Source organism: Meriones unguiculatus, chromosome 6 (genome assembly GCF_030254825.1).
Source record: "Meriones unguiculatus strain TT.TT164.6M chromosome 6, Bangor_MerUng_6.1, whole genome shotgun sequence".
NCBI lineage: Eukaryota > Metazoa > Chordata > Mammalia > Rodentia > Muridae > Meriones > Meriones unguiculatus.
The window spans coordinates 828,739-850,803 of NC_083354.1; the positions used below are offsets into that span (position 1 = coordinate 828,739).

Genomic DNA, 22,065 nt, shown 5'->3' on the forward strand with positions numbered 1-22,065 from the left:
CCTAAATGTCAGGCAAATGTCTTTCTGTACCCATCATCATCATAGCTCCCCATGCCTGTGAGTTTTTTGATGCCGACTTAGGTTTGATTTCTGGGAAAAGGTTTTTCTACATACATTACACTCATAGGGTTTCTCGCCAGAATGAATCAACTCATGTACAATAAGGGATGATTTATAGCCAAACATTTTCCCACACTGAATGCATTCATAGGGCTTTTCACCTGTGTGAATTCTATGATGCTTATTGAGGACTAACTTCCACTGAAACATTTTCCCACATTTATTGCATTCATAGTGCTTCTCGCTTGCATGACTTATCTGATGCTTGTTGAGATATGACTTTTTTGAAATGCTTTTCTACACCCTTTACATTCATTGATGAGTTTTGAGGTATGACTTATTTTGAAAGGCTCTTCCATGCTCCTTATATTCATGTAATCTCTCCCTGTTGGGGATCCTCTGATGCCTCCTGAGGTCTGACTTCTGGTAAAAGGCTTTTCCATACTCATTGCATGCATAGGGCTTCTCACCAGTGTGAGTTCTATGATGCAAGTTGAAGTATGACCTGTTATAAAAAGGTTTTCCACATTCATATGGTTTATCATTCTTGTGAGTTTCCTGATACATTTTTGAGGTATGACCTCTTCAGAAAGGCTCTTCCACAGTCTTTACATTCATACGGTTTCTCACCAGTGTGAGTTCTCTGGTGCATTTTGAGGTACCTCTTATGTTGGAAGGCTTTACTGCACTCACAACATTCAAAGGGTTTCTCCCCAGTATGAGTCCTCTCATGTACAATGAGGGCTGACTTTTGCCTAAAGATTTTATCACATTCACTGCATCTTTAGGGCTTTACTCCTGTGTGAATTCTCTGATGAATACTAAAGGAAGATTTAATGCTAAAGAGTTTCTCACACTTAATGCACACATGGGCTTTTATCCAGTTATGTGTCCTCTGATTAATTCTAAGGTCTAAGTGGCTAGTAAATGTTTTCCTTCTTTCAAGGCATGTACAAGATTTGCTCCCTGATAATGTTGCTTGGTGTTTAGTGGGGTTACACTTTTCATTGAAAGTTGCCTTCCCTCCCTTAGTCGTGACATTTGATTTAACAGAAATTTGTTCATATTCATTATGCTTACAGGAAGTCAGTCCCATTTGAAGTCTCTTAGATGGAGTAATTTTTTTCAATAGTTTTGCATCTTTCCCTTCTCCACTATATTCAAAATTCTGCCACCCAGTTTGAGTCTTGGAATGTTGACCTAACTGCTCAGGACATCTGAGAGATTTCCCTACTACATGACAGTACATGTTTCATGAGGCACCGAAGAAAGACGTATTTTGATATCCATTCACCTCCTCAGGCTTCACTTCTGAACAGTTTCTGTGATTTACAACAAAATTTGAAATGTTCATGGAGCATAAATACAGTGTGTTTTCTAATCCACCTGTTTCTTCACTTGCCCTATCATGACTATTGGCACTAACTTGCCACAAAACTCTCCCTTGAGTCTTCCGGTTGGTCTCAACTTTGCCGTCCACATTGCAGAAGCCTGAAAGGACAAAAAAAATTCCTATGAATTATTCTTAAGAGTTTCTAATGGAATTCTCATGTTTATGTAAAGAAAACTTTCTATCCTACTAGCACATATTGTTATTAAAATAATATTAAGTTTCAGTTTATAAACTTTAGTTTATTTACTTTATTCTTTTGATTTAACATACTAAAATACACTGACACATTTTCCCAATGTTAACATTTTTTCCTTGATTCATTTTATTTTTGTGAAGAAATATTTTGTTAAAATAAAAAAATATCTATCAGTTAGTAGGCATGGTTTTCCACTCAGAGAATGGTTACATTTTCTACAAGGTTCTGTTCACATATACATTTAAATGTATAACATGATGGCCTTCATTGTTCTCTTCATTCTGGTCTAAAAAGGGCAATGATTTCCAGAACGTCCTCTTGGCAGATTATGAGCTAACTCCAGTGGGCTCCTTCTTAACCTGAAGTTTCCCTTATGGTGATAATTTTCTTCAGAACCAACTTTGTTCTGAAGAGGCTGGCCAGATAGGATAGTCTCATGAAATACATGAGCTCTGAGAAGCACAATTGTTTGACCCACAAGGAGGCTAAGAGCATCTTCTGTGAGGAGAACAGGGTCCTCCCCTATCAATTGTGTTCTGACTCCCAGGAGCACAAGGGTCACAGACACTGTCCCACTGAAGCAGCTTCTGAAGGCCAAATTGTAAGTGATGTTTCTGAAGAAACATGATAGCTGGAGAGAGGAAGCTTAGCAGAGCACAGGAAGATGCCTGTCCTGATGATGTCAGAACCATTGTGTTCTGATTGGTGGCAATTTTTGAAGAGCTACAGGAGAAAGAGTGACTATGAAATCTAAACTTCCCTTTTGAAACATGATAAGTGTAAAATCATTTTTAGTTTTATGATTCATTATGGTGATATCACTGAAAAGTAAAATAGTAAACACATCTTAAAAAGTATCCAGAGGAGGGCGGGGCAAGATGGCGGCGCTGGGAGGACTCATTCTGACCAGCAGCACAGCAGAATCGGCACAGTGACCAGCAATCGGAACTCGCGGCCATAAAACACGAGTGATTGTGTTTCCCAGGTGAGAGAATACCCCATGGTGGGGGATTCAATCAGCTTTTAACTCACCCGGCTAAATGCAGAAGAGATCACAGTTTCACCAAACGCTTGGTTGCCAGCCCAGAGCCACAGGCTAGTGTGCTCTGGCCATGATCCCAGACTGAACTGTGATAACCCCATGGTGTAGGAAACAATTGGGACCCACCTTAGGTCACCCAGACATCCCCTGGAAAAGACTCTGGTTCCGCAGGTGCACCAGGAGCCAGCCCAGAGCCAGAGCCGGGGACCCAGGCTCCGGCACAGAGACCTGCCTGCACACCTGATTCGCTGCCTCAGGTAGAACTATGGGCCACAGGGCACCAGAGACTGAGTTTCACTGTCGGGTGCAAACCCACAGGAAGGGAATCGGCTGGTCTGATCTCAGAGCACTCAGCTGACACCCCCACCCCGAAAAGGTCTCTGGAAATTTCCCAGTTTAGGCAGATGCCCAGACTCCCAAAGGCCAGAAAGGCAGAGCCAAATGAGTCTGTGCCTACCAGTTCTACTCGCCATCCCAGACAGAACAGCTGTCCCCAATCTGGCCCAGAAGGAGACACACACTGCCAGCCCAGATGAGAGCATAGACCCTCTGCAACAAAGTGGCGCCCGCAGCTGCCATCCCAGACAGGGACACACAGCTTCTGGCTCAAAGTGAGGCGCCCAGCCTCCTGACCAGAGGGGAGCCCTGAGTTGCCAGCCTAGAGAGGCATGCACAACATCCAGACCAGAGCAGTGCCCCCAGGCGCCAACTCAACCTAGGCGCACATTCTCCAGGCCCAGAGCCGAGCACTCAGCCCCTGGCCCAGAGACTCGCTGGGTGCTCCTCTCACCTTCCTGAAAAGAACTGTGTGCCCCAGCATACCAGACTGAGTTTCCCTGTTGGGAGAAAACCCCACAGCTAGGGAATCAGCAGGATTTTCAAGAGGGCTGTACCTGGAAAACAGTGTAACAACAACAACAGCTCACTAAATTCAGAACGAGAACCCCAGCGGGGCAACTGTCTTGAGAACTTCTACCGGTGAGAGGAGAACCCCCCTAGCTATCAAAGACCACAGCTACTACTCAGGTCTATACACCTGAGGTGAGCAGTGGAAATTCCTGAGAAACACTGGCCATACAGTGACGATACCCAAAAAGCAGAGGAGGCCTCCTTCAGGAAAAATCATCTTCCGGCCAAGGGGATTCTCCCTACCTCAGGACTCCAGGAAGCACAGAAACTAATAGCCAACACCTAAAACAGCCCAATGGGTAGAGGTCAGCGTAAAAGTCCAACCAACAAAAGACAGAGCAATATGGCATCTCCAGAACCCAGCCATCCAGGGGCAAGCAGCCCTGGACAACCTAGCATAATAGAAAATCAAGAAGATGACTTTACATCTATGCTGATGAAGAGGATAATAGAGGAGACAAATAAAATACATACAGAATTAGAGGAAGATAAAACCAAACAGATCATGACTATCCATAAAGAAATGGAGGAAGTTAAGACAAGCAGATTATGGCTATCCATGAAGAAATACGGGAAGATGCAGCCAAAGAGTTTGCGGCCTTCAAAGAAGAAATAATTAAATCACTGAAAGAAAGAAACGATACAGAGCTGAAGGAACTAAAAGAAAAACAGGAAAATACAATCAGACAGGTGAAGGAAGTAAAAAAACAACTCAACATCTGAAGATAGAACTGGAAAAATTAAAGAAAACACAAATGGAAGAAATAATGGAGAGAAAGAATTTATGGAAGAAAACAGGAACTACAGAGGTAAACATAACCAACAGACTACAAGAGATGGAAGAAAGAATCTCAGGTGTAGAAGATACAATGGAAGAAATCGCTGTATCTGTCAAAGAAAATGTTAAATCCAAAAAATTCCTGACACAGACTGTCCAAATAATCCAAAACAATATGAAAAGACAAAACCTAAGAATGATAGGAATAGAGGAAAAGGAAGATTCCCTTCTCCAAGGCCCAGAAAATATTTTCACCAAAATCATTGAAGAAAATTTTCCCAAGTTGAAGGAGAGGCCAATAAGAATACATGAGGCCTACAGAACACCCAACAAATTTGACCAGAAAAGAAAATCCTCCCTCCACATAATAATCAAAACAGTAAGTATACAGAACAAAGAAAAAATACTAAAAGCTGCAAGGGGAAAAGGCCAAGTAACATATAATGGCAAACCTATTAGAATCACACCTGACTTTTCAACAGAGAGTACAAAAGCCAGAAGGGCCTGGACATATATCATGCAGACCCTAAGAGAACACAGATGTCAGCCCAGGCTACTATACCCCGCAAAGCACTCAGTCCTCATAGACGGAGAAAACAAGATATTCAATGACAAAAACAAATTTCAACAATACCTACACACAAATCCAGCATTACAGAAGACACTAAAAGGGAAAATACAACAAAAGAAAATTAGCTACTTTCAAAAAAACATAGGAAATAATTAACCTCATTACAGTAAAACAAAAAGCAACCAAACACACAACCTGATGACCACAGCCAACATCAAAATCAAAGGATCTAACAGCCACTGGTCATTAATCTCTCTCAATGTCAATGGACTCAACTCTCCAATAAAAAGACACAGACTAACAAAATGGATACGTAAACAAAACCCAGCAATTTGTTGCATACAAGAAACACACCTAAGGCACAAAGATAGACATTACCTGAGGGTAAAGGGTTGGAAGATGACTTTCCAAGCAAATGGACCCAAGAAGCAAGCAAGAGTAGCCATCCTAATATCTAATAAAATAGACTTTCAACCAAAATTAATAAAAAGAGACGGGGAAGTACACTTCATACTCATCAAGGGAAAATTCCACCAGGAAGACATCACAATCCTGAACATCTATGCCCCAAATTCAAGGGCACCCACATTTGTGAAAGAAACATTGATAAAACTTAAACCACACATAGACCCACACACACTAATAGTGGGAGACTTCAACACCCCACTCTCAACAAAGGAGAGATCAACAAAACAGAAATTAAACAAAGAAACAATATCTCTAATAGAGGTCATGAATCAAATGGACCTAACAGACATTTATAGAACCTTAAACCCAAACACAAAAGAACTGACCTTCTTCTCAGCACCTCATGGAACCTTCTCCAAAATAGACCATATAGTTGGTCACAAAGCAAGGCTCAACAGATACAAGGAGATTGAAATAATCCCTTGTATCCTCTCTGATCACCATGGAATAAAGGTGGACCTCAACAACAACAGAAATAGCAAAAAGCCTACATATACATGGAAACTGAACAACTTGTTACTAAATGACAGCTGGGTCAGGGAAGAAATAAAGAAAGAAATTAAAGTCTTCCTAGAACTCAATGAAAATGAAGACACAACATACCCAAACTTGTGGGACACAATGAAAGCAGTGCTAAGAGGAAAGTTCATAGCACTAAGTGCCTTCAAGAAGAAATTTGAGACAGCTCATTCAAGCAACTTAATGGCACACTTAAAAACCCTAGAAAAAGAAGAAGCAGGCACACAATAAAGGAGTAGATGGCTAGAAATATTCAAACCCAGGGCTGAAATCAATCAATTAGAAACAAATAAAAGAATTCAAAGAATCAATGAAACCAAGAGCTGGTTCTTTGAGAAAATCAACAAGATCAACAAACCCTTAGCCAAGCTAACTAAAAGGCAGAGAGACACCTCCCAAATCAGCAAAATAGAAATGAAAAGGGGGACATAACCACAGACACTGAGGAAATCCAAACAATCATTAGGACTTACTTCAAAAGTCTATATGTCACAAAATTTGAAAATCTAAATGAAATGGAAAAATTTTCTTGATCGATTTGACTTACCAAAGCTGAATCGGGACCAGGTAAATCAATTAAATAGTCCTATATCCCCCAAGGAAATAGAAGCGGTCATCAGAAGACTCCCATCCAAAAAGAGCCCAGGACCAGATGGCTTTAGCACAGTATTCTACCAGACTTTCAAAGAAGAGCTAACACCAATTCTCTTCAAACTATTCCACAAAATCGAAACAGAAGGAATATTACCAAACTCATTCTATGAAGCCACAGTCACCTTGGTACCTAAACCTCACAAAGACTCAACAAAGAAAGAGAATTTCAGGCCAATCTCCCTTATGAACATTGATGCAAAAATACTCAACAAAATATTTGCAAACTGAATACAGGAACACATCAAAGATATTATCCACTATGACCAAGTAGTCTTCATCCCAGGTATGCAGGGGTGGTTCAATATACGGAAATCCATCAATGTGATCTATCATATTAACAAACTGAAAGAAAAAAAAAAACACATGATAATCTCCCTAGATGCTGAAAAAGCATTTAACAAAATCCAACATCCATTCATGTTTAAAGTATTGGAGTGATCAGGGATACAAGGCACATATCTAAACATAGTAAAGGCGATATACAGCAAGCCTATAGCCAACATCAAACTGAACAGAGAGAAACTTAAAGCAATCCCACTGAAATCAGGGACAAGACAAGGCTACCCACTCTCTCCATATCTCTTCAAAATAGTTCTGGAAGTCCTTGCTAGAGCAGTAAGACAGTTGAAGGAGATCAAGGGGATACAGATTGGAAAGGAAGAAGTCAAATTATCACTATTTGCAGATGATATGATACTATACATGAGTGACCCCAAAAATTCTACCAGGGAACTCCTACAGCTGATAAATACCATCTGCAAAGTGGCCAGATACAAAATTAACTCAAAAAAAAAATGAGTAGCCCTCCTGTATACAAAAGACAAAAGGGCTGAGAAAGAAATTAGGGAAACAACAATCTTCACAATAGCCACAAATGACATAAAGTACCTTGGTGTAACCCTAAACAAGCAAGTCAAAGATTGTATGAAAAAAATTTCAAGTCTCTGAATAAAGAATGAGAAGAAGATATGAGAAGATGGAAAGATCTCCCATGCTCGTGGCTTGGCAGGATTAACATAGTAAAAATGGCCATCTTACCAAAAGCAATCTACAGATTTAATGCAATTCCCATCAAATTGCCAACACAATTCTTTACAGACCTGGAAAGAAAAATTCTTAACTTCATATGGAATAACAAGAAACCCAGAATTGCTAAAACAATCCTCTACAATAAAAGATCTTCTGGAGGTATCTCTATCCCTGGTCTTAAGCTGTACTATAGAGCAACAGTTTTTAAAACTGCATGGTACTGGCATAGAAACAGATTGGTGGATCAATGGAACCAAACAGAAGTCCCAGAAATAAACCCACACACTTATGGACACCTGATCTTTGACAAAGATGCCAAAATTATACAGTGGAAAAAAGATAGCATCTTCAACAAATGGTGCTGGTCCAACTGGATGTGTACATGTAGAAAACTGAAAATAGATCCACACTTATCACCCTGCACAAAACTGAAGTCCAAGTGGATCAAAGACCTCAACATAAAACCCGACACATTAAATCGGCTAGAAAAATAAGTGGGGAATAACCTAGAACTCTTTGGCACAGGGAACAACTTCCTGAACAGAACACCAACAGCACAGGCTCTAAGAGCAACAATCAATGAATGGGACCTCATGAAACTGAAAAGCTTCTGTAAAGCAAAGGACACTGTCATCAAAACGACTGCCTACAGATTGGGAAAGAATCTTCACTTAACCTTTATCTGACAGAGGGCTAATATCCAGTATATATAAAGAACTAAAGAAGCTGAAAAGCAGCAAACCAAGTAATCCAATTAAAAAATGGGGAACAGAGCTAAACAGAGAATTCTCTGTAGAGGAATATCGAATGGCAGAGAAGCACTTAAAGAAATGCTCAACCTCATTATCCACTAGGGAAATGCAAATCAAAACAACCCTGAGATTTCACCTTATACCCATCAGAATGGCCAAGATCAAAAACTCAAGTGACAATACATGTTGGAGAGGTTATGGAGTAAGGGGAACCCTCCTCCAGTGCTGGTTGGAATGTAAACTTGTACAACCACTCTGGAAATCAATTTGGCGCTATCTCAGACAACTAGGAATAGTGCTTCCTCAAGATCCTGCCATACCACTCCTAGGCATATGTCCAAAAGAGGCTCAAGTACACAATAAGGACATTTGCTCAACCATGTTTGTATCAGCCTTATTTATAATAGCCAGAAGCTGGAAACAGCCAAGATGCCCCTCAACTGAAGAGTGGATGCAGAAATTGTGGTACATCTACACAATGGAGTATTACTCTGCAATGAAAAATAAGGAAATCATGCAATTTGCAGGTAAATGGTGGGACCTGGAAAGGATCATCCTGAATGAGCTGTCCCAGAAGCAGAAAGATACACAAGGAATATACTCACTCATATAGACTTATAGGATAAACCTAAAATCTGTGCATCTAAAGAAACTAAGCAAGAGAGAGGACCCTGACTATAACGTTCAATCCCCATCCCAAAAGGCAAAGAGGATGGACATCAGAAGAAGAAGAAAGCAGGAAACAACCTAGGAACCTGCCACAGAGGGCCTCTGAAAGACTCTGCCCTGCAGACTATCAAAGCAGACACTGTGACTTTATGGCCAAATGTTGGGCAGAGTGCATGGAATCCTATTTAAGAAGTGGGAAATAGTAGGTTATGGAAAGGACAGGAACCCCACAAGGAGAGCAACAGAACTAGAATATTTGAACACAGGGGTCTTCCCAGAGACCCATACTCCAACCAAGTACCAGGCATGGGGATAACCTAGAACCCCTGCGCAGATGTAATCCACGGCAGTTTAGTGTGTACGTGGGTTACATAGTAATGGGGAGAAGGACTGCCTCCGACACAATCTGATAGGCCTGCTCTTTGATCACCTCTCCCTGAGGGGAGAGCAGTCTTACCAGGCCACAGAAGATGACAATGCAGCCACTCCTGATGCGATCTGATAGACTAAGATCAGATGGAAGGAGAAGAGGACCTCCCCTATCAGTGGACTTGGGGAGGGGCATGCATGAAGAAGGGGGAGGGAGGTAGGGGTTAGGAGGGGAGGAGGGAGGGCCTTATGGGGGGATACAAAGTGAATAAAGTGTAAAAAAAAAATAATAAAATAAAGTATGCAGGACTGGAAAATGAATTAGCAAAAGTACTTTGGAATTAGCTAGAGAAAAGCATCTGGGAATCCCAATAGAATCCAAATCACCCAGACATTTGTCAAACCTATTACTCAGTTACTTGAATAAAGGGTCATATTGTATTCTTTATTTCTATGATCTGAAATATAAAATTTGTAGCTGTGAGAGTAACAACAAAAGGACATTGTAAGCTCTACTCTTCCTAAACTAATTGTATTTTTGCCGAAAACTCAGTACATCATCAGTATTTATATTTATTGTTTTTTACAGTTCAAACTTCTGATGCAAATTGCATCTCTATGGAAAAAGGTGAAAGAAAATCAGAAGAATCTAGAAGCAGAAAAAAGAATGACAACTCAGTGGATGGTGGGTCTGGGACTGATGCTTAAATTAGCCAGAGGCAGATAAACTGCAACCTTGTCGTTCAGAATTGTAAAATGAGGCATGGGATATGACGCTAGGAAATCTATTTCTGCTGGCCTCAAAAATACAACTTTTTATAGAAAACAAATGGCCTGGTTGTATGGCAGAAAATTTATGGCTGATTGGCAATTGGCTGATAGTTCACCACAGTGAGTGTAGCATGAATTCTAATTACTGTGTGCTGACTTTCATATTTACATTAACATACTAATTATCAATTAAAATTTTTTCTTCGGGTAGGTCAGGATATCTTTTAGTAGATGAATATGAATAGAAAAAAGGATAAACTTTTTAGCTTGTGCTATTAATGAATAATAAATGGACAAAGTCAAAGAATTTCTATTTCTGAAGAGTGGGGACAGTAAATCAGTGTGTGGAGCACACTGACAGGATCCTCTAGTCAACTTTCAACATAGAAGGACTCAGTGGAGAGGATAAAATACTCTGTAAATGTGATCTAGAATGACCCTTTTTCTTCAGGACTATGTGATTCTTTGGAAAGAAATGATCAAGACAGAGTATGGGAAATTCCATACAGTTCTATGTGGAGAAGAAGAACAACATATAGAGTGTATGGAAAATGAAGGCCAAGCTCTTTTAGAGAAACTCTGGAAAGGTGATGCCTTGATGGCCCAAAAGAGGAGTCAACTAATAGAAATGTATTGGGAGCTGAAGACAATGTCCCAGGAGGCATATGCGGTGCTGCTCCAGGTGAGCATGGAGGACTACATGAAAGGGCTTTGTTATCTGAGGCCCCCACTCTGACTGTTACATCTAAGATAGCTGTCCACAGTCCATGCACTTATTGTCAGCGGATATTAGGGATAATCTGGAGACACTATGTTCTGTTATAACCTTAAAAGAGCAAGCTTTTGACACTGTGTCAGTGGATTCCCCATTGAATATCTCCTCATTTTTTGCTTTTGTAGCTTGCTTCTCTAAAATCCCAAATTCAGGTATTCCTGTTACCAAACATTCATTATTTCTTTCCTCTACTTGAAAATTATGTACAGTTTTAAAAAAATTTATAGTTAATATCTTCTCTTTAGAAAATGTATTTTTGTGTGTTCTTTGGAAGATGAAGCTTTGATGTATGGATTTCTTTGGAGGTAAATGATGGCCTGAAACTCACAGTAACCCTGAAGTCTCAAAACCCCAAATTCTGGAATTATAGGCATGAGGTGTCATTCAGGGGTGAGGTCACAGTTTTAAACTATTCTTAGTAAAATCATGCCTGTGCTTTGTGGACAGGCTCAAGGAAAGTATTGTTTGTAGACAGCTGTGGGTTGTAAAACAATGTACAATCCCTATGCATGTTCTTCTCCAATATTGCGCTCACTGTCTGATTTCATCAAGAATTGGTAGCAGAAGGGCTCCAAAAAGTATCTAGGAGGAAACTAAACTGTCTCCTGATCTTGGGGTCACTATGATATCAGAAAATTCTTATATGAAATATTTTCAGTCAACTGTTTACTTGTACTAATTTGGTTTGTTTTACATTTGTGCATGCATGTATATGTGCCATCGTACACGTGTGGAGGTCAGAGAACAACTTTCAGGAGTCAGTCCTTTCCTTTCACCATGGGTTCCAGGGATTGGACTCAAGTTGTCAGGCTTGTGTGGGAAGGGATTTAACTCCTGGGTCATTGTCTGAACTTGGAGTGAGCATTTCTCCTAATCACTGTGATGGTGTCTTTAGCAGATCAAGATCTTCTTCTCCTTGCAGGAATGAGTCAGTGCAGCTCTGAACACCCTAGCCTTTGAAACCAGATCTCGGTGCCCTGCCCATGACTGGACTGACTGAGAGGTCCAACTGCTACCACGGTGAGTGTCAGCACTGCTGAAATGACCAGAGGTGCTCTTCAACGAAGAAATAACCTTAACATACATGATTATTTTACCTTCCTAGAAAGAACCACATTTGTAATCATATTTTATCACATCATCATTTTAAAACGAACATAAATGAATATGAATATAGTGTTCTATGTGATCCAGGTGTGAAAATATAGTATCATTTGTTCCTTGAGAGATAAGGATTGTTAAATTGAATCAGGACAATCTAAGTCATATTAAGTGTACACAGTAATGAAAATATATAATTGATTTTCATGGAATATTTAAGCAGTTGAATTTTTAAATCCATAGATTAACATACACAGGATATAGGGAGCTCTATACGGAGAGCTACAGAACCAAGAAATCTGTGCCCATAGGTTTTATTCTGAGACTGATACTCCACACAAGGACCATGCATGGTCCTTGCACAGAACTCCTGCACAGATGTAGTCCATGGCAGCTCAGTGTCCAAGAGGGTTCTCCAATAATAGGAACAGGGACTGTCTCTGACATGAACTCATGGGTTGGCTCTTTGAGCACCTCCCCTGAGCAGGGAGCAGCCTTACCAGACCTCAGAGAAAGACAATGCAGCCAATCCTGATGAGACCTGATAGACTAGGGTCAGGTGGAAGGGGAGGAGGAACCACCTCTATCATTGGACTAGGAGAGGAGCATAGGAGAAGAAGAGGGAAAGAAGGTGGGATTGGGAGAGGATTGGGAAGGTGGCTACAACTGGGATACAAAGTGAATAAACTGTAATTAATTAAAATGAAATTTAAAGTATGGATCTAAGAGGATTGCTCATAAGTTTGAAGCCAGCATGTAACACAGTGAGTTCCATACCAGTCAAGAATAAATACCAAGACTCTGCTTCAAAAGATGTAAGTAAATAATCAGGAAACTATTGTACACACATAAGTCCATATCATGAGCAATAAAGATAAAACAAATAGATAGGACATGAGGTAGTGTCTAAATTCCCCTGTTAGATCTAAAGGTGAACTGTTACCACACAGGGCAAGGGTATCAGAGGAGCCAGGGCTTAAGGACAGACAAAAACAACCAGGGAACCACTTCTAATGCATGCTTAGCTTTTCCTGAGTATAAATATGATTAGGAACATGTAAAGCAAACCACCAATAAGAAAGTAGTCACTACTCATGTGTTAGGAATAGGGTGCCCATGAGGACAGCCTTTGTCCTGGAACTTTCTGCAACACACACAACTTCTATTTGCCAGGTGTAATTCAAAGTCACTTGACAGAAGTAGCCTGAGGTTCCTCCCACTACAGCATCTACAACTTTTCCGAAATATTTTCATCATGATCCAACTCTGTTGCTTGTGGAATTTCTTGAGTTTTATGTGTTTGTGCCACATTTAACCCTGTAGTCGTAGCCTTCTTTTTACATCTAGGAAGTTTCTAACTACCTCTCCAATCAGGAAATGTAAACAGTTGTTTTAACTAAATTGTTGGCTCTTCCCACAGTGAACATTTTCTTTGAAAATACAATCTTACTCCATGAGAAGACAAACCTATTTAATGTCATGAGAAGATTCAGCTTTAGACCTTGAAATCAGAAGACATCTGTGGAATCTGCTGGACACTATTTTGCTGCCTACGGATCATAGAGCTTCACCTTTGGAAACTATTCCTGGGAACTGGATTCGAAGGATTCTTGGTTGAGGAAGAGAAACCAGCAGACTGAACCTGAGGGTGAATTTCTCCTAGTGTGTGTGAAGCAGGGTAATCAGTACAGTCTCCTCACCACCTGCCCATGATTTCATCACTCTATAATAGAGAAGCCAGTGGGCCGGTTTGGTGTGCTCCTTGATTGTGAGGGTAGATGTGTAAGTTTCCTGGATGTAGCCAAGAGTTCCCTCATATTCAGTTACCCTCTTGGCACCTTCAATTACCCTGTCAGGCCTTTTTTTTCTCCTTTGGCTGCACATGTTCATAGGATGCTATAATCCAGTATTTTAGTACTGTTTAAGTATTTCCTTCTGTAATGTTATGTCTTTTATTGCTATGAACCATTAAAATACTATTAAATATCAAAGATGGTTGACTGTTTATTTTTCCCCATCTGTTTTTAAGACAGGGTTTCTTTTATTTTTTCTTCCATTCACCTATTTATTTATTTAACCACTTTACAGCCTTATCTTAGCCTTCTTTTTCCTTTCCTCCCAATTTCTCCATTAATCCCTCCACCATTTTCCTTCTCATAGAAGAATATACACCCCATGGGTACCAACCTACCCTGGCATCTCATGTCACAGCAGGACTAAGCACATCTTCTCCCACTGAGGCCTTACAAGGTAGTCTAGCTAGAAGAAAGGGATCCAGATGCAGACATCAAAGTAAGAGACAAACTCTACTCACGTTGTTGGGGGACCCATATGGTGACTAAGATGAACATCTGCTACATATGTGTAGGGGGTCTACGTCTGGCCCATGCATGCCCTCTGGTTGGTGGTTCAGTCTATGTGAGCACCCATGTACCCAGGTTACTTTATTCTATAAGTCTTGTGGTGTGCTTTCCCCTCTAACACCCTCAGTTCTTCCTCCCACTTTTCCACAAATCTCCCCTAGTGTGTCAATATTGTTTGGCTAAGACAGGTTTTCTTTATGTAGCTCTGACTTTCCTGGAACTCACTCTGTAGACAGGCTGGCCTGGAATTCACAGAGATTTTCCTATCTCTGTCTCCCAATGCTGGGATTAAAGGTATTTCTTCCTTTTTTTTTTTCCTTCCTGTTATCCTTGCTTCCTTTGTTCCTTCCTTAAAAAAAAAAAAAAAAAAAAAAAGTTTTTCCAGGGAACCAGATATTAGCCTACCAGAGAGGGCCTCTGAAATACTCTACCCAGTAGGGTATTGAAGCAGATGCTGAGACTCATAGCCAGAGTGCAGGTAAACTTAGGAAAGAGGCGGGACATATAGGCTTGGAATTCCCTGCTTGTGGTTTTTCCCTTTAAATACTCTACCCTTCCTAGGCTTGGGGATGCTCTTTCTGAACTCCTGTGTCAGGGACAATTGACGGCCCAAGCTGGAGCTTCAATAAAGACCCTTGTGTGTTTGCATCAGACTAGTGTTCCTGATGTCTCTTTGGAGGGAAGGGGTCTCGTGATATAAGCATAACAGCATCAACCTGTCACTTTGTTGCCCTCTTACTCTCTCACTCTCCTGCTCTTTCCCCTTTCTATGTCAGTGTGCCCCCCTCTTTCCCCTATCATGTTTCCCTCTCTCTCTCTCTCTCTCTCTCTCTCTCTCTCTCTCTCTCTCTCTCTCTCTCTCTCTCTTCCTCTCCACCCAATAAACCTCTTTCATTGTCATTTCATTGGTCTTAATGTTGGGCCAGTAAGTGCTCTCCTGGTATCACTACGTCTGGTCACACCAGGAACCTTTTCTAGGCCATGATGCCTGTAACATATTTTTTTTCTGATCCACCTTTCCCTAACCCCCACTGAATCATATATGCCTTAAAACCTACACTTTCTCTCAAATGCCCTGACCTTACCTTGCACACCTGTCTTTCTGCTCTTGGCTGCTCAGACTTGGCATCCTGCCATATGCTCTGAGCATCCGAGACAAGGCAGACACTCATGGTGAGCCAAAATCAGCTTGGGGAAACTAGAACTAAATGTCAGATGCTGAAAATGCCACTTCAGACACAGACACAGCCTGCTTCTAAACAATTGCTGTTAGGTAAACAGTTGCTGGGGATCCTGCGCACTCACAGATGGCTTTAGATTGCTCTGCTGCCTCAGGCACTGTGGGTGAGATTTTAAATCTCTCAGCTGAATACCTGCCACAAGAGGCTGGTTTGCAGAGGACGGTTTTCAGTTGTGCAGGCTTCCAATCAGCCATTCCATGCATGTCCACAGAGAATGGGACAGCCATCCCACCAGCAAGCACCTGGTCTCGCTATGCTGCTATGGCCGTGCACCGCAAATGGCAAGCTGCCTTGTTGGTTTTAGAACAGAGAAGCTGTGCCATGCACTTGCTCCTCCCCAACTCCTGCAAAACTCCAAGCAGCACAATATAAACATTGCCTCTCAAAATATACATGACCTGTTAGCCCCTCCCGCCCAGCTTTTAAAATTCTATTCTTCCTGATTTCTGTACATGCTGCTCTAAGAAAAAAAAAATTAATGCTGTAAATTCTTATCTAATGATTTCTATAATTTGCTCATTGGGTTTACATTTATAAGACTTTCTTAGTAATAACTAGTTCTGCTTATTTTATCTCCTTTTAGACTAAAAACAACAAGTCTCATTTTCAATGGGTCTATGAGAACATCCATAGATGGGGGGGAAGTGCAAGCCCAGGTTGATGGAAGTCTCTGAGGTCAGACTGAGACAGCAATGGCAGCTGCTTTAGTGCTGTTGTGAATGTAGGAAACACCTGGGTCTGGTAGGATACTGAAACACATATATATGCAGAAGACAAAGTTAAGTAGGTTATGGAGAAATTTTCTTTAGGTGTACAGTTAAAATATTTGGGAGAGCAAACAGAGGCAAAAGGTTTGGATCAAAAAGACTTGAACAGAATTCTCCGATGCGTCTAAAACAAAAGGGGGGAACTGTAGAGAGCTGCGGAATGCTATGCCTTAAAGATGGAGCTGGTTTCCGCCTTCCACCTTCCCGATGGTGAGTGCTCTCTGTCACGAACAATTCCACATTTGGCTAAGGCTGAGGATCTGGCTTGCTTCCATGTATGTGGACCTATCTGCATTGCCCACGTGGCACACCTCGGTTGGCTACCCAGAGGCTATTTAAGCTGTGGGCTGGCTTTCCCCAGGGTCCGAGGATTGTTCAAGGTTCCTGAATAAACTGCATTGAAAAAAAAAAAAAAGACTTGAACATGGAACCTCCATTTACCTGAGGGGACCTCCATTCAACCAATCACTGGCAATAATTTAAAAGGCCTTGCCTTGGATCTGTCATCTGAGGAAATTGGAGTCAAGTTTGGTTACAGAGGTTTATAAGATTAGAGGCCCTTAAAGCAGGTACTAGGTGTAGAAATCTGAAATTCTCCAGAAGAGATGCCAGAGGAGAATCTGGAGGAACGAACAAATGAACTATTTCCATTGGGCAGGTGGGAGTCAGTGACCCATCAAGTGTCCCAAGAGCAAGATTTGACTCAGTAGATTGGTACAATCTGTTCCAACAACTCATCAGCATTGGCCAGAGACCAAAGGCACAGTTGCCTGTAGCAGACAGTTTCCCTAGTGCTAGAATTTTTGTAGACAAGTGAGAGGGAGACAGACAGAAATGATGCCAGTAGTGGGAAAATCTTATTAAGGGAGAAAAAGGCCCTAGATGAAGGGTTTGGATGTAGGTTGGTGAGAGCAGTAGGAAGTGTTTGCGCTAGCCAGAAATGAAGATCCAAAAATAAGCTAGTGTTGGGTGTACAAATGTAGCAATCGGTAGCCAGGAATTGATACCAACCAGAAGGGAAGACTTACCTATCAGCTGATGTATGGAGGAATGTACCAATCAAGTAGCCAGGAAAGGGAAGTCCCGAAACCAGGGAAAGGGGAGGAATCCCACCCTCTGAGATAGGCAATAGTACTGATCTGGAGCACAATTGACCTGAGAGGTGGATTTCCTGCAGCTTACAAGAATTACTCTTAAGTGCACTCAGGGTCAGCCGCTTTGGACCCAGAGAAGAGCATGTCTGATTGCATGCGGGTTGATGCCCCAGGTCCCGCCTCTGAGAAAAAGGTATCAGACGGGTCTGATGATCTTTGGGTGGATGACACCTAAATGAACATCAGTACAAAGTCCCAATTTATTTCTAATATCAGAGATCAGACCTCTACTCTTGCCTGATGTGTCTAAAACAAAAAGGGGGAACTGTAGAGAGCTGCGTAATGCCGCGCCTGAAAGATGGAGCTGGTTTCCGCCTTCCACCTTCCCGATGGTGAGTGCTCTCTGTCACGAACAACTCCACATTTGGCTAAGGCCGAGGATCTGGCTTGCTTCCATGTATGTGGACATATCTGCATTGCCCACGTGGCATGCTGAGGTTGGCTACCCAGAGGCTATTTAAAGTGGGCTGGCTTTACCCAGGGTCAGATGATTGTTCAAGGTTCCTGAATAAACTGCATTGAAAAAAAAAAAAAGAAGTGGGAAATAGTAAGATCTGGAGAGGATAGGAACCCCACAAGGAGAGCAACAGAACCAGAAAATTTGAACACAGGGGTCTTCCCAGAGACTCATACTCCAACCAAGTACCATGCATGGAGATAACCTAGAACCCCTGCACAGATGTAGTCCATGGCAGTGTAGTGTCCAAGTGGGTTACATAGTAATGGGAAGAGGGACTGCTTCTGACATAATCTGATAGTCCTGTCCTTTGATCACCTCCCCCTGAGGGAAGAGCAGCCTTACCAGGCCACAGAAGATGACAATGCAGCTATTCCTGATGTGATCTGATAGACTAAGATCAGAAGGAAGGAGAGGAGGACCTCCCCTATCAGTGGACTTGGGGAGGGGCATTTGCTAAGAAGGGGGAGGGAGGGTAGGACTGGGAGGGGAGGAGGAAGGGGCTTATGGAGGGATACAAAGTGAATAAACTGTAATTAATAAAAAATAAAAAAATGAAAGTTCTAGTTCCAACTACAGAGAACTAGGAAAACAAAAAATAATAATAATAATAAATTGATACTGACTATTGAAAAAAAAAGTTTTACAAAGGAGATAAAGCTTTAGATATATTAGCATCACAACTGTAATGTGCACTGAAATACACATTGTAGAAAAGACAGTAGACATACACATGTGTGTTAACAGCATAAGCATTCTTTAAGGTGGGCTCTGAAAAGGCAGAAGCCTTTTGTGAGGTAGAAGGGACAAAACCTCACTTGATCTTAACCTTTAGTGAGATTACACATTGTGGAGGTTTAAAATCTTAGGTGGTATAGTGGAATGTTTTTGTGTTAGAGTTAGATTAATAAATCAGAGCTCTTCCATGTATGTGGACCTATCTGCATTGCCCACGTGGCACGCTGGGGTTGGCTACCCAGAGGCTATTTAAGCTGTGGGCTGGCTTTCCCCAGGATCTGATGATTGTTCAAGGTTCTGAATAAACTGCATTGAAAAAAAAAAAGTGGGCATCTAGCCCTGTAATAAAAATACAGACTCAGTTAAAACATACAAAAAAAAAAAATCAGAGCTCTATTGATAAAAGTCAAAGCCCTGGAAAGTCAACATAACAGTAGTGTAGCAATAGGAGGAAATGTTTTTACCCATTTAGGATACTTTAAATCACCTTAGACCTTGCAACCTTTTTACCAACCTCAAAACACTTTCTTAGACCCTCAAACATCTGTAAATTGCATTTACCAACCTTAAAACACTTTCTTAGACCCTCAACCAATATTTCCCTTAGGCCTTTTTATCTAGTTATTTACCATGAGACTTAAGTGAGACTGCTATGAACATTTATTGTCCTTTAGCTAAAGGGATGGTAAAAGTTTATATCTGAGGCCTGTTTCTTTTGTTTGGCAACAAGGCATATTGTGTCTAGGCCTGATAATAGCAACTCTAGGACTCAGGTTTAAGGCCTAGTCTCCTGAATATGAAAAAAACTGAGAAGGCATCTGACATCTCCCAAGACAGGAGTTGGCAATATGTCCATGGAACCCCAGTGTGTGGTCCAAACAGACCTGCAGTGTTACCCCAGGCTGGCTGAGGGTGGTGTAGGTTGATGAATCATGGACCCATTTGTCCTATGCCAGGCCAAGGAACTTGGAGGCTGGAAGTGTCTGTGGCTCCTATGCTGGTTGAGCCTCCACGGCTGGGCCCAGAGGACAAGCCTGCATGGGAGCATTTTGACTTCCAGAAGCCAGTCTTCCAACAGGCAGTGTGTGGCTTGTTGAGGCAACCTCAGGACTAGTGTCCCTCCTGGCTGCAATTGAAACAGTTGCCTGGCGGGGTTGACTTCTGGATATACCCCAGTGGGACAGGGCATTGCAGACCTCTTGTTTTCTGTGCAGGAATGCCAACAGCCTCAGCAGTAGCCATGCTCTGGAGCATAGTTTTTGCTGTTGATGAGCCTGTCAAAAAGACTCCTCTCTTACTATTTTTACCAACTCCTGTATGGTGACTCAGTTAACATCCTCAGCTGTTAATTAAAGATGTCAGTGAGGCCATGTTTGCATCTGTAGGACTGTAAATGTATTTTTGAACATGTTAAAGGACTTGATCATCTATGAGATGACTGAACTATTGATTTGCATTTGTTAACCATTAAATATTAAGACTTTAGGTTTCATCCTTGTTAAGTTGGAGCCTTAAAAGTAGTCCACTAAAGTAAGAGCATGACAGTTACCTGTATGATTTAGTATGTAAAAAGTTAATGGCTTATAAAAGTATAAGGCTATACTATAGATTAACAATATGATCACTTTTAGAAAAGAAGACCAAGCATATTTTAACCTTTTGATAGTGAAGATATAGCACAGTGATCCAAGGGTAGTTTTTTTTTCTTTTGGCGGGGGGATCATATTTTGATTTTGTTTTCTTTTTTGATCATATTTTTTTATTTTTTATAATTATTTTTATTAATTATAGTTTATTCACTTTGTATCCCCCCATAGCTCCCTCCCTCTTCCTCTCCTAATCCCACTGTTCTCCTTCTTCTCCACCTGAGACCCTTCATCAGTCCACTGATAAGGGAGGTTCTCCTCCCCTTCCCTCTGATCCTAGTCTATCAGGTCTCATCAGTAGTGGCTGCATTTTCTTTCTCTGTGGTCTGGTAAGGCTGCTCCCACCTCAGGGGGAGGTGATCCTGACTTTCCTTGACCTATTCCCATAGAGATGCCATTTGCTTCAGAAGTTTCTCCTGTAAAAAAAAAAAAAAAAAAAAAACAATAAAATGTAAATACTGATGATATACTGACTCTTGGGCAAAAAAAAATCAATTAGTTTAGGGAGAGTGGAATGCTCACAATGTTCTTTTATTTTTACTTTGGTAACTACAAATTTTATATTTCAGGTTATAGAAATAAACGGTACAATATGACCCTTTACTCAAGTAACTGAGTAATAGGCTTGACTAATATCTGGGTGATTTAGATTCCATTGGGGTTCCTAGATGCTTCTCTGTAGCTAATTCTAATGTATATTTGCTAATTCAATTTCCAGTCATGAATACTTTTTAAGATGTGAGCTTACTATTTTACTTTTCAGTAATATGAACATAATGAATCATAAGACTAAAATTGATTTTACACTTATGTTTCCCAAGGGAGGTTTACATTTTATAGTCAATGTTTCTCCTTTAGCTCTTCAAAAGTTGCCACCAATCTGCTATGCTCCCTCTCTCCAGCTGTCATGTTCTCTCAGAAACATCACTTACAATCTGACCTTCAGCAGCTGCTTCAGTGGGACAGTGTCTATGACCCTTGTGCTCCTGGGAGTCAGAACACAATTGACCCTGTCCTCCTCACAGAAGATCCTCTTTGCCTCCTTGTGGGTCACACACTTGTGCTCCTCAGAGCTCAGGTACTTCAAGAGACTGTTTTGTCTGGTGTGGACACCAACTTGTTCAGAACAACTTTGGTTCTGAAGTCCTTCTGCTGGGATGGATGCGTACATGTGGGCCAATGGACAGGAACTTGCAGGTCTTCCCAGGAAAGGCAGAAGCAGGCCTGACAGAAGCTGTGGCCACAGCTTATGGTGTCTGGGTCTGAAAGGCAGCCCAAGCAGATGGAGCAGGTGAATGCTTCCTGGAAGGCCTGTTGAAGAATTTGAGTTAGCCTGAGTCTGGGTAAAACTCCATCTTTGAAATAAAGAGCCATCTTGACTAGGAGCAAAATTCAGGTACCAGGAAATATCACAGAATGTACACTTGGAAAACAATGGAGTTATCTCTTCTAACAACAGCCTCCAGGAAATATCACAGAATAAATACTTTATAGAAAATATAGACAAACTTCCTGGCAATAATCAATGAGAATCAGTTAGGAATTGAGTGGGAAAATTCTCCCCAGTGTTTCAGGTATAGTTTAGAAGAATAGCCATTATGATTATATGCTTTACCCACTGTGATTATGTACTTTAGAGAAGG

The 22,065-nt window shown here is 41.3% G+C and overlaps 1 pseudogene; it reads right to left on the bottom strand.

The window, feature by feature from the left end:
• On the bottom strand, positions 1-21,593 carry LOC110541116 (zinc finger protein ZFP2-like; annotated as a pseudogene).
• Between the last annotated feature and the right edge of the window lie 472 nt (positions 21,594-22,065).